Source organism: Mauremys reevesii, linkage group 2 (genome assembly GCF_016161935.1).
Source record: "Mauremys reevesii isolate NIE-2019 linkage group 2, ASM1616193v1, whole genome shotgun sequence".
In the NCBI taxonomy this organism is placed as follows: Eukaryota; Metazoa; Chordata; order Testudines; family Geoemydidae; genus Mauremys; species Mauremys reevesii.
Genome location: NC_052624.1, coordinates 166,920,135 through 166,936,119, shown reverse-complemented (window position 1 = coordinate 166,936,119; position 15,985 = coordinate 166,920,135). Strand labels below are relative to the sequence as shown.

General features: G+C 43.8%; 1 protein-coding gene across 11 annotated transcripts in view; it reads left to right on the top strand.

Moving 5' to 3' along the window:
* Positions 1–8,740: 8,740 nt before the first annotated feature.
* RNF152 (ring finger protein 152) overlaps positions 8,741–15,985 on the top strand; it is a 239,504-nt gene continuing 232,259 nt past the window's right edge. For 4 of the 11 annotated variants that reach the window (XR_005593471.1, XR_005593472.1, XR_005593476.1 and 1 more), the window contains exons 1-2: positions 8,891–9,186; positions 10,257–10,380. The gene's annotated coding sequence lies outside the window, so the exon portion shown is untranslated. The other 7 variants (XR_005593473.1, XR_005593478.1, XR_005593470.1 and 4 more) reach the window with 7 other exon arrangements.

Below are 15,985 nucleotides of genomic sequence, written 5' to 3'. Positions count from 1 at the left end.
TTGCTGCAGCCTAGAGATGAGAGGGCTGAATGGGGATCTCCCTGAAATTGCTTCTCCCGGCCACCAGGAAAGTCTTGGATGCCAGCACAAAAATTGAGAGCAGGGAGAGTTTCTCACCTGTGCTATAAATGCTCTCCCTGCTGGCACCAGGCAGTGTGTAGGAGGAAGCTGACTGAAATGCACAGGGCTCTTGGGGGTGTGGCATGGAGTGGAAGATGGTGATAGCAGATTGGGTGAAGGAGCCTGTAGGGTAAGACTAGGACTGTGAGCTTGGGTAGGAAAGATACTGGAACAGGCTGGACAAGGAGACTGTGGGGTCAGTGGAGGGAAACTGGGGTTTGGAGGTTGAGGGATGGGGACTGAGATCAGACAGGAAGTCTGGGGAAGGGAGGAGGGAGACTGCAATTAGCTCAGTGATGAGATTGGAACAGGAATGAAGGGCCATGTGTGGGAAGACTAGGACTGGGAGAAGGAGCTGGAGGAGTTAAGGGGTTAGGGGGACTCTGATGAGGAGCTGAGGGGGACATGGGAGTGGGACAGGTTAGAGGGGACATAGCCAGAAGGGGTCAAGATTGGGGGCACTACATTGGGACAGAAAGGTCTGTGCTCACTAGAGAACACTCCCCTCCAGAGTCTGGAATGGAACCCAAGATCCTGTGAAGAAATAGTATGTGATCATGTGGTTAAAAAGTATCATAATCCATATGCAGAAATTGTGATTGCAGATGGCACCTTAATTCTGGCATTTCCTAACGTTTGAGTGCTTGATTTTGCAACCTTAATAGTGTTCTTTTAATGTAGTTTTTTGCATATAATATAGTTATGCCCAGATATTTACCATTGTACCATGGCAGAGCACTACATTGGTACTCCTGTATATAACTCGTTAACAGTAAGAGAAGTGGTTGTATAGCATATGGTGAAATAGTTCCATGTCATGATCTGTCATTCCCTTGGGTAGTGTTTGTATATTATTTGTGCAATTCAGTCAAACCTCAGTTACCTGAGAGGAGGACCGTGAATTCATTTGAATGAATGAGGGTTCATATAACTGATGGACTCTCGATATAGTTAGTGCACATCAAAGAACACAGAGTTGCTTTGGAGGAAAGAACTTCGTGAATAATCAAGGTTTGGTAATTGAGCTTTGCCTGTGTGTAAATACCCTTCATTAGATGTGTTTTGTTTAGTGTACAAGGAAATATTAATTATAAAAGAATAAAGTTAGGGTTCTATATTGACATACTTAAAATAAGGGAACAGCCAGTTTTGATTCAAGTCAGCTTGTACTTCTCAACATCACCTGGCAAGTGGGAGATTAGAGAGATAACATCTAGCTCTGCCAGGACACTCATTCTTCCCTTCTCTTGGTGTGTTTTTGTTGTTGTTGCTGTCCTTGCTGGCTGCAGCAGAAGTGGAAGCAGAAGCTAGGACTACACGGGTGGCATAGGCCTGGGGCAAATGCTGCCCTGTGGGAATCAGCTATGATATTGGGGTTTTTGTCCAAGCTCTATTGGCATTTGCACCAATAATGGCACCTCTGGACTAACAGCGCATGGTCTGATTTGTTTGGGTCAAGTTGCCTTTATCCTTCTAGTGTTCATTCCATAAAACCCACTCTGTGGGAAGCTCTGTGTACCCACATAAGCCCTTAACACAGGGCTAGAGTGGTTCATATGGCCTTGTATGGGACCTCTGTCCTGGGGTGAACATCACTCTCTTTAATTGTGCGATTGTAGTTATATATTTTGCTGGTTGTTTCCACAGTAAGGCCTTGATTTAGCTGAGTGCTCGCCCACGTATCTTACTTGAAGCACATGAACAGCCCCCATTGATTTCAGTGGCACTACTCATTTGCTTAAAGTCAAGCACATGCTTAAATGCTTGAGTGTTTACTATGTGCATGGATACAGATGAATTCCTGCGGGAGACAAGATTAGAGGCTGATTCGACACTGACTTTTTACTCATCCTCTTTCATCCTCACAGCAGTTAATGGGGCTGCACATGATGCAGATTTTGGGCCTGTAACTCTAATGTAATAAACATTTCCTCCATCATGACGCTTAGTACTGTTAGCACGTAGGAGAAGACTCTTCCTACATTTGAGAGAGGTTTTTTGGGGGCGGGGGTGAGGATCCCAGGTACTTTATAAAACTGAGTTACTGGGAATACATTGCCTTTTTACAAGCACATTTGCAGGTTAACAATCTGTAAAAAAGCTCACAGTACCTAATATTTTTCAAGTGTGTAATAAAAGGTGTTTTATGTAAAAAAACCAAGGGATTGTGTATGCGCCTGTCAGATTTTGATGAGCCAAAATGTTCATAATAATTTTTAGCAGAGGGTATCAGTATGTACAAATGACAGTTATATGTAACCAATGGGGCCTGAGTCTGCTTCCACTGAAGTCTTTAGGAATATCATCATTCATTTCAGTAGAAGCAATTTTGGGTGCATAGGCTATATTTTTATCACAATGTTAAGCCCTGTCCTTTAATGAGGCTCCATGTAAGACCTGGGGACTGCCTACACAGAGCTCATTACAGGAGCAAGGCTTTTACTAGCAGGCGAGGAATTATTGCAGAAAGAATATCTCGGTACCCCAGTCGTATTTTTGGGCCTGACCCTACAAACTTACAGGTCCTGATTCAGCATGTTAGCATATCAATGAGTACATAACCGTGTCATATGCCAGCTAACTCGCACAATTTTATTGTGAGTATTTGGCCCAGCTCCTAGAGTCCTGTGATCATGAGAAAATTTCAGCTTTCATTAAAAGGAAAAAAGAAAAAGAGAGCAGTTTTCTAGCCCTTGTGATTGCCGAGAAAAGCTTGAAAATAAAACCTGAGTACATCCTAATGGCTCAAAAACCAGACGGCAAAGAAAAAGTACCCCTAATTTACTATTTTAAAAAATCTCATGATTTTTAGTCCAGTCTCATGATCTTTTAGTGCCTGACTCCCGATTTTGAAAGCTTGGCATTAGCAATACTGACCTACTTAATTGCTTTGTTGACTTGGGGCCTTACTACTGTATACTGGTGGTGCATACTAGTGGTCCCAGTGGTGACCAGTGACATGCTCATGATGGACTGAAGTCAGTTACATACAGAAAAGGGTGCTGAAAATTATTGGGACAGCTCCTGGCAGTTAGTATTACTTCTGTTAGGACATGATCCTGCAAACTGTTACTATCAATACTAACTATGCTTGAGCAAACAGGGCCTGATTTTATTTCTTGGAATAAATTATTATCCACAATTAGTTCAATTATTTAAAAAAAAATGGAAATTCACTCAGCCAAACCAATGTGATGCGAATGTTAAGCATGGGATAGGAGAACACACAGCAGCTATGAAATAACAAATCCAGGCCCTCACTGTGGTAGGCAATAGGGAACAACCTTTTTCCTGCTTTTCATGGCAGTCTCCTTTATTTGCGTTAGGTACATATTTAAGAGGTCATTGCTAAGTGTGATGGTTCTTGGCATACCCAGGACTATAAGTCACCTTATTAACCACCGCCTCCAGTGAGACGAAGTCTTTCTTGTGGTAGCTGGGTATCAGCTGCCTGACCCTGCCAGCCCTTCAGCCACTCAAGCACTCTCCTCTGGGTTTATGCCAGCCCTTCCTTTGTCTTGCAGGTTAACAATAGGTGCACCCCAATCCCTGAATCCTTTTCAATTGTTCCCCTGTGATACCCAGCCCCTGACGCTGGCTACTCACAGAAGTTCCAGCTCTTCTAACCAGAAGGTGTAGGCTGCCCCAATTTACCAGCTTTACCATCACTCGCTGCTCCTGTAAAGTACACAGCCCTTATGAGCACTTATAATAAAACAAAAGAATGTTTATTTAAGAAAGAATAAAGATTTAACTAGAAATGAGAGAGTGATGGAAACAAGTGGTTACAACACAAAACAAAATCATAAAATGCAAACCTGGGTGTACACTTATCAGTAGTTATCTATCCTACCTAATAAAGTAGGTTGTCCTGCAAAGTTCAGTTTGCAGAGCTGGCTGGTTTCTCAAGAATTGGGATACAAACCTTCATGAACGCAAGCCCCTCAGCTATGGGTTTTCTTCTGTGAATGGATCTAGAGTGCCTTGCCCTACACCCTATTATATTAAAGCATTTTTCTATTCACAGCCTGGGCGAACCCCTCCCTTCTTGTAGAAAAGAAATGATTTTGATTGTTTGTCATTGTCTGACGGTTTTCCATTGACTGTGGTAGGGGTAGACAACAGAACTTTGCACTACCTGGCTAGCTGAGTGGGGAGGGATAACAACTCCATTTTCCTTGAATGGGCCATTATTGTGACACCTAGTGACTAATTTCTAATCCAAGTGCCTAAAGCATACTTTCTAGTTAGTTACATTATTCCTTAAATATTATCCATACATACATCTCACAATAACTATGAGTCTTAACAAGTTATGAGCTTTCTGTAGATACAGGATATTTATCCATAAAGAGGACATATAAGGTAAGATGAGTTTGGTGTAGTGAGTTTATCCTGTCTCTGGTGAGAGCTTTTTGTAAAGAACAGGGGACCTTTTGTCAAGTGGTCTATGTCACACCATCGTATTTTTCACCATATTAAAAATCTGAATACTTAATACTTCATTTAAAAAAAAACCCTACTAACCAACCAACACAAACATCTGCTGCAAATAAACATAAAAAACCCCTCCACAACATTACAGAGGCATTTGAAGGTGAAATCTATCTCCTTTCCTTTATTTTAAGTCAACTGTTGGGAACTTTTCAAGGGACTAATTGACACCCCTGGAGATTCAAATTCTCTTATTCTCATGGTGGCTGGGGTGGTAACAGAAGCAGTGCAAGATTGTCCATTGGAATTATTATACTTCCTTTTCCCTATCTTTTGTATGTCTTACCTACTTAGGCCCTGATCCTGCAAAGACTTACTCACATGCTTAACTCTAAGCACTTGAGTATTCCCCTTAGCTTTAGTAGAACTAGTCAGATGATTACAGTTAAGCATATTGATTAGTCTGTGCAGGATCAGGTCCACAGCTGTAAGCTATTTGGAGCAGGTACTGTCTTCTGCTGTGTTTTTGTACAACTCTTAACATGATGGAGCCTCCATCTCAGCTGGGTCTTCTAACTGCTACTGTAATACCAATACCAGTAAAAATAATAATGCCACCATACTTCAGTCCTGACTTGCAGGGGACCATCTCTATCAGCAAGATGACAGTTAGTCTCTAACCCATTCAGTGCTTGGCCTGTCTGATAACAAGGATGCTAATTGGTGCTAGGAGGGATGGAAATCTGTTTCCATTTTCCTCCATTGTTTCCACACTGGTTTGTTATGGTAGGGTTGTTTACAATTCAATAGTTGCCATTTTTTTAAAATAAGAAAAGGAGGGAACTAATATATATATATTATATTAATTACATAGACTTGGAAGACAAGGATGTTTAAAACTTAGTGCCCACCAGCTTTGAAGTGTCCCTTTAAGAATAGGATGTAGCACAAATTTCTGATGTGAACTATATATATGGTTCTTTTTTTAATTGTAAAAACAACCCAATATCTCAAAGGCTTTATGAACAGACCTAGAGAACCTTGAATTATTGTGGTGCAAATGCTCGGGTCACATTGTGTACATGGTTTTCCCTGAGAACGAATTGAAAACAAGCTTCCCAGTTGACATTAAGCCAGTGTTTGTGAAATAAATCCACCAGTCTTCAGGCTAATGAAATTCTCCAGAGAGAAACAAACATACTCATCACCCGCATAGTTGCCAATGCAGACATCCCAGACTTATTTGGAAAATTATTAGTCGTATTTGTATTTCTGTAGTGCCAAAGAGCCTCGACCAGGACCCCATAATTGTATGATACCAATGAACAGCACAAGCAGCTGACCTGCATTTCTCCAGATGCAAGAGGATGGCAGTATAAAATAAAATAAGTCCATTAACTTTGTGGGTGCTGCAAATAGTCATCTTGCTGTTCTTCCTCAGATCCCTCTTTGGCCACCTGTGGGCACAGTGGTGCAATCAGGTGGACAGGAGTCAGTTATATTTTTGGGGTAGGGCATGCCCAAAATTGGTTTTGGAGATGCTCGCAAAAATAGTAAGGCTAACTCTGGACTCATGCTCATTTATGGCCAGGATGGGGAAGGGAGGAGAAAGAGGAAAAGGCTATGCCATTGTCCCTGCATCCTGGACCCAGATCGGTGGCTGGATTTGGCCTATTTGACTTCTGTACTCTTCACCCACATAAAGCTCAATTATTCAATTAAGAAAAACAAAAACAAAAACAAAAAAACCCACAAGCAAAAAAACAAAAGCCTAATGAATCACAATGTGCTTTGGTCACTTATTCTGAGAACTGTAGCTTAGTTTTAATTATTTGTTTAACTTCATGTTCTACTAGTGAATGCACAGTAGAATATTCTAAGTAAAAGCAATGACGTCTAAGTTGTATGAGACTTTGCTCTGCCATTAAATCCTTGCTGAGGAGTGGAGTGAGACTGCAGTGATTTTTGTGAGAATATTTAGTTTTGTCAATTTCCGAGGTTTTACTACTTCACTTTCACCATTTCCAAAGTGGTGCTGTAGACAAAATTTTAAGGTGAGAGAAGAGTTTGTTTCAAACAAAAACAGGTAATGCTTTGGGGTTTTCCTGAGGCCAGTAAGGGGTTCAATCAACACCTGCCTTGCAACTCTGGGTGCCTTAAATGCTAGGCAGCTGTGGCTCACAGCCTTGACACCAAGAACCAGCATACTAGCAAAGTCTCACCCTGGCTTCTATCACCCAGTTACTCTTTCAGGGGGACCTCCACAACCCTTCCAGCCCCGTGTTCTCCCCAAAAATGTTTACCTGCGGTGCTCAGCCCCTCTCACAAAACCGAATAAAGTTTGCTGGTCCTTTAAAGAGACAGTACACAGTAACCTGTTAACTAAGGTTAACACAAAGTAAAACAAGCTTAGTGAACACAGATTTAGGTGATACCAAGTAAAAAGGCTAGGGATAGAAATGGTTACAAACAAGCAAAAGTAAATCTAACTTAACAAACTAGCAGCATTTATTCAAAGTAGTTTTCTCACCAAAGTCATTCCTTCAGCATGGCTGGTGATCCTTCAGCCAGAATCCAAATCCGAATCACTTTGTTCTTTGTCTTCCCAGGTGAAGGATGATAAAATGGCCTTTTGCCTTCTCTTCTATCTCTCCTATAGTCTGTTAGTCTATAAGGTGCCACAGAACTCTTTGTTGCTATCTTCTCCAAGTTTATTGACTCTGTCAAAGGAGACAGGAAGGTTTCCTGGGGGTGCAGTCTCCATCCTCCATGGAGATTGTTGAGTGGTCATTTTCCCTCACTTGCTTGCTTTGTTTACTTTGCATGTAAATGTGCTTTCCATTAACTTTGGTCACACCTTGCTTAATTTACATTGGAGACACAGTCAAGTCTGTGAAACAGCATTCTTTTTAGGACCAGCTGGGATTAGGCACTATCTGCCAAACAGATTGGAGGAATATATTTCCATTCCAGCACTTCTCTATAGTTTTTTGCATGTGAACTATACATACATCACACAAGAATATTAATGATCAGTGAGTTACTAGTCTCTCAATGATATATTACAAGACACCTCTTAAATAAATATCATGACAGTGGGTGGGATGCCCTGGGCTGGTCAGGCCAGCTGATACTCACTGCTACATACCAGGGAACCCCTTGACCTCTGGCAGTAGAGTGCTCTTGGGGTCATATCAATTTGTCTGTAGATCCAGTTCCCCAGAACTTGCCATCAACACATCAAAAGCAACTCTGACTTTGGAAGATGAACATATCCCACAATATTTAACTTCTTCAACCAACAGAGGAGAAATGCTTATCTGATATCTTAATTTATGGATCTTTCTTGTTTCACACTTGCTGACCTCATGTGCTGTGCCAAGACATCTGAATACATTTGTCCTCAACCACTGATGGAAACAGGACTGTTTTCTGAGTAAACAGCACTGGGTCCTGTGTCTGTTTCTTGTGTTATTTTAATGTACATTGACAGTGATGTAATGACTGCCATGTTGGCTGGAGACCTCCAAAGTGAAAAGCAAGAGACTCTATAATGTGAGAGCCTAATTTAAACTGAGAGCTATAGCAGACCCATATCCTCTGTAGATCAGGCACTGAAAGGAACACCTAACACACACTGACTAGTATTTTTTTAGAAAGTGCCATCACCCTTTCCCTATTAAAAAGCAATAAAATATATTTTAAAAAATCAGGTTATTACAGCTCCCTAAGCTAAAGTTATAAATAGCCCCTATATATAGTACCCCTTCTTGCCTCTCTATTCTCCAGCCCTGCACTTTGTCTAGCAGCACGACCCAGAGAAGCAAACTCAGAGAAAGAACCCCTGCCTTCTCTTTCTATTTCTGCCACAGAGTTGCTGTGTGACCATAAGCAGGCCTCTTAACCCCTCTGTTTCTCCTCTGCACAATGGGGACCGGGATTCCCTTTGTCTGACTCTCCCCACCCCCGGCTTCTAGGCAGGGGGTTGTTTGAGAGCAGCAGTGCTGAAGGGTGCTGTACTTTTAGTTCTAGGGCCTGCAAAGCGCTTTGGAGAGAGGAGACAGAAGTACTAAGGGGATGGGTGATTTGCTATTGATTGCTCATTAGCACGCTATGATTTTATTATGCCATCGCCTGGCATGATCACATGACTATGATTATAATTTCTTGCCCAAGGGGTTGCCACACCTGACCGCTCCCCCCACCACCCTTGGGGGGATCGCTCCTGCCAACCACAGGCTGCCGGGGCAGAGCTGGGGTGGCAAGAAGGAGGCGGGCCCGAGGGGCGGAGTCACCTGGCCCCCGCCGTGCCCGTCTCTGGCGGGGTAAGGCAGGGAGGGCTCCAGCTGCGGTTTGGTGCCAGCTGTGAAACTGACGAGGGAGCGGGAAGCGGGGCTCGCTCCCTGTCTGGGGAGGAGGCTGCGAGCAGGCGTGCGAGCCCAAGTGTGTTTAAAAAGCAAAGAGCCAGTCCCACCCCCGCCCCGCCCCCGCCCGGGTAGCTCTGCTCCCGGCTGGCTCCGAGTCTAGCGCGCTGCGAGCCCAGCGCTGGCCGGGGCACCGCCAGAGGAGCGGGCAGAGGGGCACATGCGGCTTCGGTGGTAGGGCGAGCAGCCCGAAATAAACCAGACCCAGGTCAGTGGGCTTCTTTCACACCCGGCTTCTGCTGCGTTCAGCCCGTGTGTCTGGAGCCTTTTCAAGCAGCCGCCAGCGAGTGGGTTCCGAGAGGCCCCCAGTAACTCAGGGGACAAGCGGAGTTGCAGAGGAGGGTGCGGGGAGTCTCGCCCTGCCCTGCTCATCAGCGGGCGGAACTAGGTCGGGCTGCTGGTGTGCCGGGGTTGGGGGTGACGATGGGGCTGGTGCGTGCCGGCTCTGGCGTGGGGTGACAGCCATCTGGCTGAGTCGGTGGTGTCCTCACATGCCTCCTTGAGCCCGGGCTGAAGCAAGCTCCTCCGCCCACCACCCTCCCCCTTGTCTCGAGCAGCACGGGGGGCTGAATTGCCTTCCTGCCCCCGGGCCTTCCCGAAAGAAATAGTTTCTTCACCGAGGGGTTGTTATCTCCAGCCCGCTGGGCTTTCTAGCTCCAGCCCTTTCTCCCGAGGAGGGGCCTCCCGGAGGAGGAGAAGAGACAGCTGTTTAGGGCTTCTCATCCGGCCGATTCTGCTTGACAGGGGTGAAATGATCGCTGGAAGGGCAAGGCAAGGAACTGGAGCTTAGGGGGGAGACGAGCCCTGCAATTTGGGGGTGGGGATAGGCTTTGCATGTTTCCTGCGGTCGGGAGGGGTGAGGCTTTAAAAAGGGGCTTAGGCTATTAAAAGGGGGGGGGGACAGTGGTAGGGATGGTAAAGCGGTGTCTGAATTGCCAGCTGATCCGTTGGGGTGTGCGTGCATGTGTTATCTGTGTAACTGTCTCCTATTCCCATCAACTCTCATATGTAATAGCCACAGGGTGTTTGTTTCCCTTTTCGGCATTGAGGGAGTTGCTAAAGGGGAGGCTGCTTTCAAAAAAGGGGAACTTGGAGATAGGGAATCGATATTTATTTTTTTTCCATTTATTTTTATTTCTAGGCTGAATGAATCTGGAAGCATGTCATAGCCCGCCCCCTTGTGCCCCTGAAATATAGTTATAGATACAGGCTAAAAGGATGCTTTGATTTCATAATTTGCTGCTGTGTCTAACCCTTGCTGCATGTAATTCACTGCAGGCAGAACAAAGCTCTGTCACAACTGTGCTTCCTGGTTGTCGCCTCCTGCCTGCAAACCACTGAATATTTTCCACTTGATATCATCATGCAGAAAGGGAGAAACGAGACGCAATGAGAGATTCAGGTAATACACCAAAAATACGCTCAATATCGGTAACAGTCAATGCTCATGTCTGTGGAGTAGTGCAACGCGCGGAGATTGTATTGAACTCTGTCTGGGTGATGTCTGGGGTTGCATCAACGTTGTTTAAGTGAGGTTTGCTGAGCAGAAAATCCAGATGACTTTAGAGACTGATCTTTTTCTTTTCTTTTTCTCATAATGCCAGTTAGGGCAGAAACTATCCAGTAACTCAAAACCATCATTCGTATTAAAACGTTCAGATGGGTTTTAAGCATTATTTTTTTTACAGACAAGAATAAAGGTTAAATATATCAATGGTGACAGAATTTGGCTTTGTTCTTGTTGAATTAGAAATTGCCTCTTTGGAAAGGCAGTATTGCCAAAAATATGGTCTACAAATGTTACCAAGGACTAGCACCAAAGTGCTTTGTTTCAACCATGCTATTTGTTGGCATGACTTTCCTTGGAAGTCATTCACTGGTTGCCTTTAAAAAAATTTAAATTGTGGTTTTGCTTAAAACACAGCAAAAAATTTGTATGCAATAAGTTGCTCTTGGGGGAGCTATTAAGTGTGTGTGTGTGTGTGTGTGTGTGTGTGTGTGTGTGTCAAAAGAAAGAGAACAAAGAAAGCAGGCTTTCGATAAGACCCCCTTAATTCAAAATGTTGAAATTCATCAGCTCCTTCTTCCCTCAGTAAATCTGTTCTTCTCCCTTTCACAAATACGGTCCATGTTCTGTTTTGCCCCTCTTCAAATAAGCACAGTAACTCTATTCCAATTGACAAGGGTTGAGGTTGTCTGTGAAATTCTGGGGCCACTTATAAACATTTTGTAACCTTCAGACACAATATACGCACTGGTCTTCCTTTCAACCTGTATGTCCAGGTTAAGATCGTAGGCCTTTCCGAAGTGCCCGTTGAGACTGAAATATTATATAACTCATGGAACAATGGTAAAAAAAATCTCCTCTCCTGCTCTTGAAAATGCTGTTCTTAGCATTGTAATTATGGCTTTGCTAATTTGAATGAAAAGGTAAATATTAAAAGAACCACTGTTGAGGACTGCAAAGTTGTAACAGTTTTGTAGTGTTGTCATTCACAACATTGTCAGGGCATAGATCTGTGGAAAATCCCCTTACCCTACCCCCCGCGTACATACTTTCATTTACAATAAAAGTAAAGAACTCAATGAAGAGTTCAGTGCTTCACCTGTAACATCTGTCAATTTTTAAAGGTGACGCTTGGTACAGCTGGCAAGAAAAATGAGGATCATTATTTTGTACAGAAAAAGTTGTTTCAGCCGCACCTGACAAAAGTATGGTATGCACGTCTCAGTCTCCCTGGAAGCATTGGCCAGTGCTTTGGAATGTCCAGATTAGGTATCCTGATGCCATGAAGGATAATAAATATTTCAATCTGTGTATTGTGTGTGTGTACATTTTATATTTATCCTGTAATAACATAGAACAGGCTGCTCATCATAAGAGAAGCCAAGGCTTAGCCAACTGAGTCTGGAGCTGGGAAGCATGTACTTCAGTGTTCTAATTCTGGCTCTGACACTGACTCACTTGTGTGTTCAACATTCCTAGCTTCTCTGTGTCTCAGTTTCCCCAGGCCTGCTCCTGGAGGTGCTCTTCATGTAGATCCGCCACTGGGAATTCTGCATGGCATTTCAGCATGTCCCAGTCTGCTGGACATAAGCACATGGTTGACTTTACCCAGGTGAATAGTCCCATAGGGAGATACAAACTTGTGTAAAATTGATCTTGTGCTTAAATATTTTTAGGGTCAAGACCATAGACTGCAAGTCTTTGGGGCCTGGGCTGTGTCTATTCCTATACTTGTACAGTGCTTAGTAGAATGGGGCCTTGATACCGATTAGGGTTTCTGGCACTATTGTAATATAAACACTAAACAGTAATAGAGAATGCTTTCAGGATTGGGCCCTCCATCTGTGACATGGGGATAATTGACACTTATTTAAAACAAGCAAACAAAAACGTTTATTTAGTAGCCAACTTGAGTAAGGGTTGCGGGCCCTTTGATTTTGTTTTTGTCAGAACATGGGGAGTATATTAAAAAATATGGGATCCCAGCACATCTCAACTGTTTTTAAGATTCTACCACAAGCTACTGCTATCGTGTGGGTTGGAAACTACATTTGAGCCTGGACCTTTCTCCCCACCCCCCTCCACACTATATAGATTCTCTACAGAAATTCCACAGCTGTTTTTGAGCCTATCAAGAGTTGCCTGCCTTCTTTGCTGATGCCATTTTCTATACAAATCGCTGTTCTGCTGCTCAGCTCTGTGAGGAGGGGAGTGGAATCCTTTGAAACTGATGTGGCTGTGTTGCACAGTCTTCTGTCAAAGAAAACAGCAATAAAAAACCTTCTCAGCTTTCATCTTAAGTTAATTATCCAGGATCTAACAATTTTAAACAGGTGAATTTTTTTTTTAAGTGTTTGACTCTGATTGCAATATTGCCAGCCATAGTTTCCAAGGTACCCCTCAGTTCTGGTGCAGTGAGTGGGCAAGCAATCGGGGGCGGGTCTACTGTTTTTGCCACCCCAAGCAGTGCGCCGAATTGCTGCCGTGGACGGCGAGGACAGTCCGTGTGCGTCAGGGCGGCATGCGTGTTTCCGTGGCGACAATTCAGTGGCAGCTTCTATGTTCAGCTGTCCACGGTGGCGCAGCTTCTGCCTTCTGGCTGAAGACAGAAGCTGCCGCTGAATTGCCGCCACTGCGGAAACATGCGTGCTACCCTAACGGCACATGGACTGCCCCCGCCGTCCACGGCGGCAATTTGGCACGCTGCTTGGGGGCAAAAACACACGGACTGCCGCCCCTTGCAGATTGGCGCCCCAAGCACCTGCTTGGAATGCTGGTGCCTGGAGTCGGCCCTGCAAGCAATAACAGTTCTATGGGGTGAAAACTCCATCAGTGGGTTAGGTATGCAGGTTGGGGTCCGATCTAAACAATCCTAAAAGAGCCGTAGAAGATGTAGACCCAAGGAAGGGTCCACACTGAATGTTTTGTGAGGAATTGAGAGTCCTGTCTCAAATAAATATGCTAGTCTCTAAGGTGCCACAAGTACTCCTGTTCTTTTTGCGGATACTCACTAACACGGCTGCTACTCTGAACAGTCTGACTAGAGTTTCTTTAGGTGAAGTTAACAGAGAGCTGGTGTGGCATAGAACAGAAGTGGCTTCATAAAGCCTCACCAAGAAACAGCGGGGGAAAAGGAAGCAAAAGTTTCTGGGATGAGATCAGCTCCCTGCCTAAAACTTCAGAGGAACTGACGATAAAAAATTTAATTATAGAGAAGCAGTAGCAACTTTCATAGTTAAAGCTGAGTAATAAATACTTAGCCCCTGACCTGGCCTTTTTGCTCTTCAAAGTACTGTACAGATGTTAATGAATTTGTAATCTGTCCGTTCCTACCAGCTGCCCCAAGGTCATTAAAATAGCTGACAAAGAAATCATAAGAGGTATAATGTTAATTTGAAAAACATATTATATGGTGAAGAGACCGTACTGGGGAAGAGGCTTTCCCAACTTAGGCCTTGGTATTTTGGGTGCACAAGGAAATGTGTTTGTGAAAAAGTGCATGTATAAGTTGGGGTTGGATTTGTGCAAGGGTGTTTGTGTGTGCCAACCATGTGCGCATCAGGTGATTTGCACACCCAAGTTGCCCACGTGGATGTTTACAAATGTTGGCCTCTTTGATTTCAATGGCAATTTGGGAGGCACTGGGAAGATGGGATTAAGCACCAAATGTTCTCTCAAAGTTGGAAATTCCTCCCTCCCACCCCTCTTTCTCCCCAGCATTATCTTAGATCAGGTCCGCACTAGAAACCTTTGCTGGTATGGCAATGTCGTGTGGTGGTTCGTTTGTTTGTTTGTTTTGGGGTGATGTTTCTATATTGACAAAAGCCCTAGGGTAGACACAGTAATACTGCCATAAACGTGCTTTTGCTGGTATGGCTTACTTTGTTTAGGGGACTGGTATAAGCTATACTGACAAAAGTACTTTTCCCCTGGGGTAAGCTATGCCTCCACTTGCCAGTATAGTTATATTGGTAGATATGGTGGCAAACCTTTTCAAGTGTAGACTGGGCCTTGGGCTAAGTTGAAAGGGAGGGATTCTTTCAGACACAGGAGTAGGATATAAGTGTGCTGGGATTCTGGAGGCAAACCTGGGTTGTGGGTGAAACCCCTGGGTTAGGGTGTGTTATGCTCCTCTGTCTGTACTCAGATTCACAGAAAATGTTTTTTGTTACAGCCCCAGCTACGGAGCCTGGTTCTTTAAACTCAGACTTTGAGCTTTGGAGGTCTCTGGTTCAATCATCTGTTTCAAGAAAGCAGCTGTCACTTAAATGGAGCTCATCCGGGATTCAAACTGCTGAGAGCCCCTACTTTCTTGATAGATGCCACCTTGATACCAGGGATTGAGCTGGGGTCTTCCAGAGCTAGAGTATGAGCCTCTACCGCTTGACCTAAAGAGTTAGGCTGTCAAGCTGGAAGTGACTCACATCTTCTGTGGATTTGGCACAGAGAGGGACACATTGACCAGTGGGACACACACACGTGTGTGTGTGGGGGGCGGATTTGGGAAGTGTATGGTACCTTGTGGGAGGTGGGAAAACTACTGGTTTCTTTCACTTTTTGTTATTGTGTACTAATACCATGGATACTATAATCTAGTGTATTAATATTATACATAGGAACACAGGAATTGGTCTGAATCACTGTGGCAATGTTCTATGTAGCCATTTCCCTGACAGTGGCTAGTACCAGCTGCATCAGAGAAAGGTGCAAGAAATCCTGAACTAGGCAGGCATGGAATACCCTGCCCACAGGGAAAGCTCCTTCCTAACTCTCATCTATTAGAGACTGGCATATGCCTGGGAATCTGATTGCTTCTATCCCTTCCAAAACTCTTGCTGTTTTTAATTCTTGTTATTGTAACTCGATGTTCTTGTTGTTATTATAAATAAATGTAGTGCTATTAATACCATATTGCTCCACACAGTACATTCTACACAAAGCTGTGCGAGTCTGATACCAAAACAGCAAACACTGCAGTGCTCTGATCAAGTTACTCCTCCATAATTGAACTTAAAAATGATTTAAAATCATAAAACGGTGGCAAGGTTCGAGTGCTTGGAACGTTCAACAGGCTGCCACTGCTTGAAAGCAAGATGGCGATTTACTCAGTAACCCCAGTAGTTGCACGCTCTGATCTCAGATGATGAGGCATGATGGGAATTAAGTTTACCTTGCTGGGGCAAAAGAGTTTGTATAGTGTGTACTAGTTAGTGACTATACCTGTTAGATCAGTGGCTCTCCACCTTTCAGACCACTGTATCCCTTTCAGAAGTCTGATTTGACTTGCATACTGCCAAGTTTCACCTCACTTAAAAACTACTTGCTTACAAAAATCAGACATAAAACTACAAAACTGTCACAGCACACTTACTGAAACATTGCTTACTTTTTTCATTTTTACCATATAATTATAAAGTAAATTGACTGCAATATAATTATTGTACTTTTATTTCAGTATATAATATAGAGACCAGTATAAACAAGTCACTCTGTATGAAAT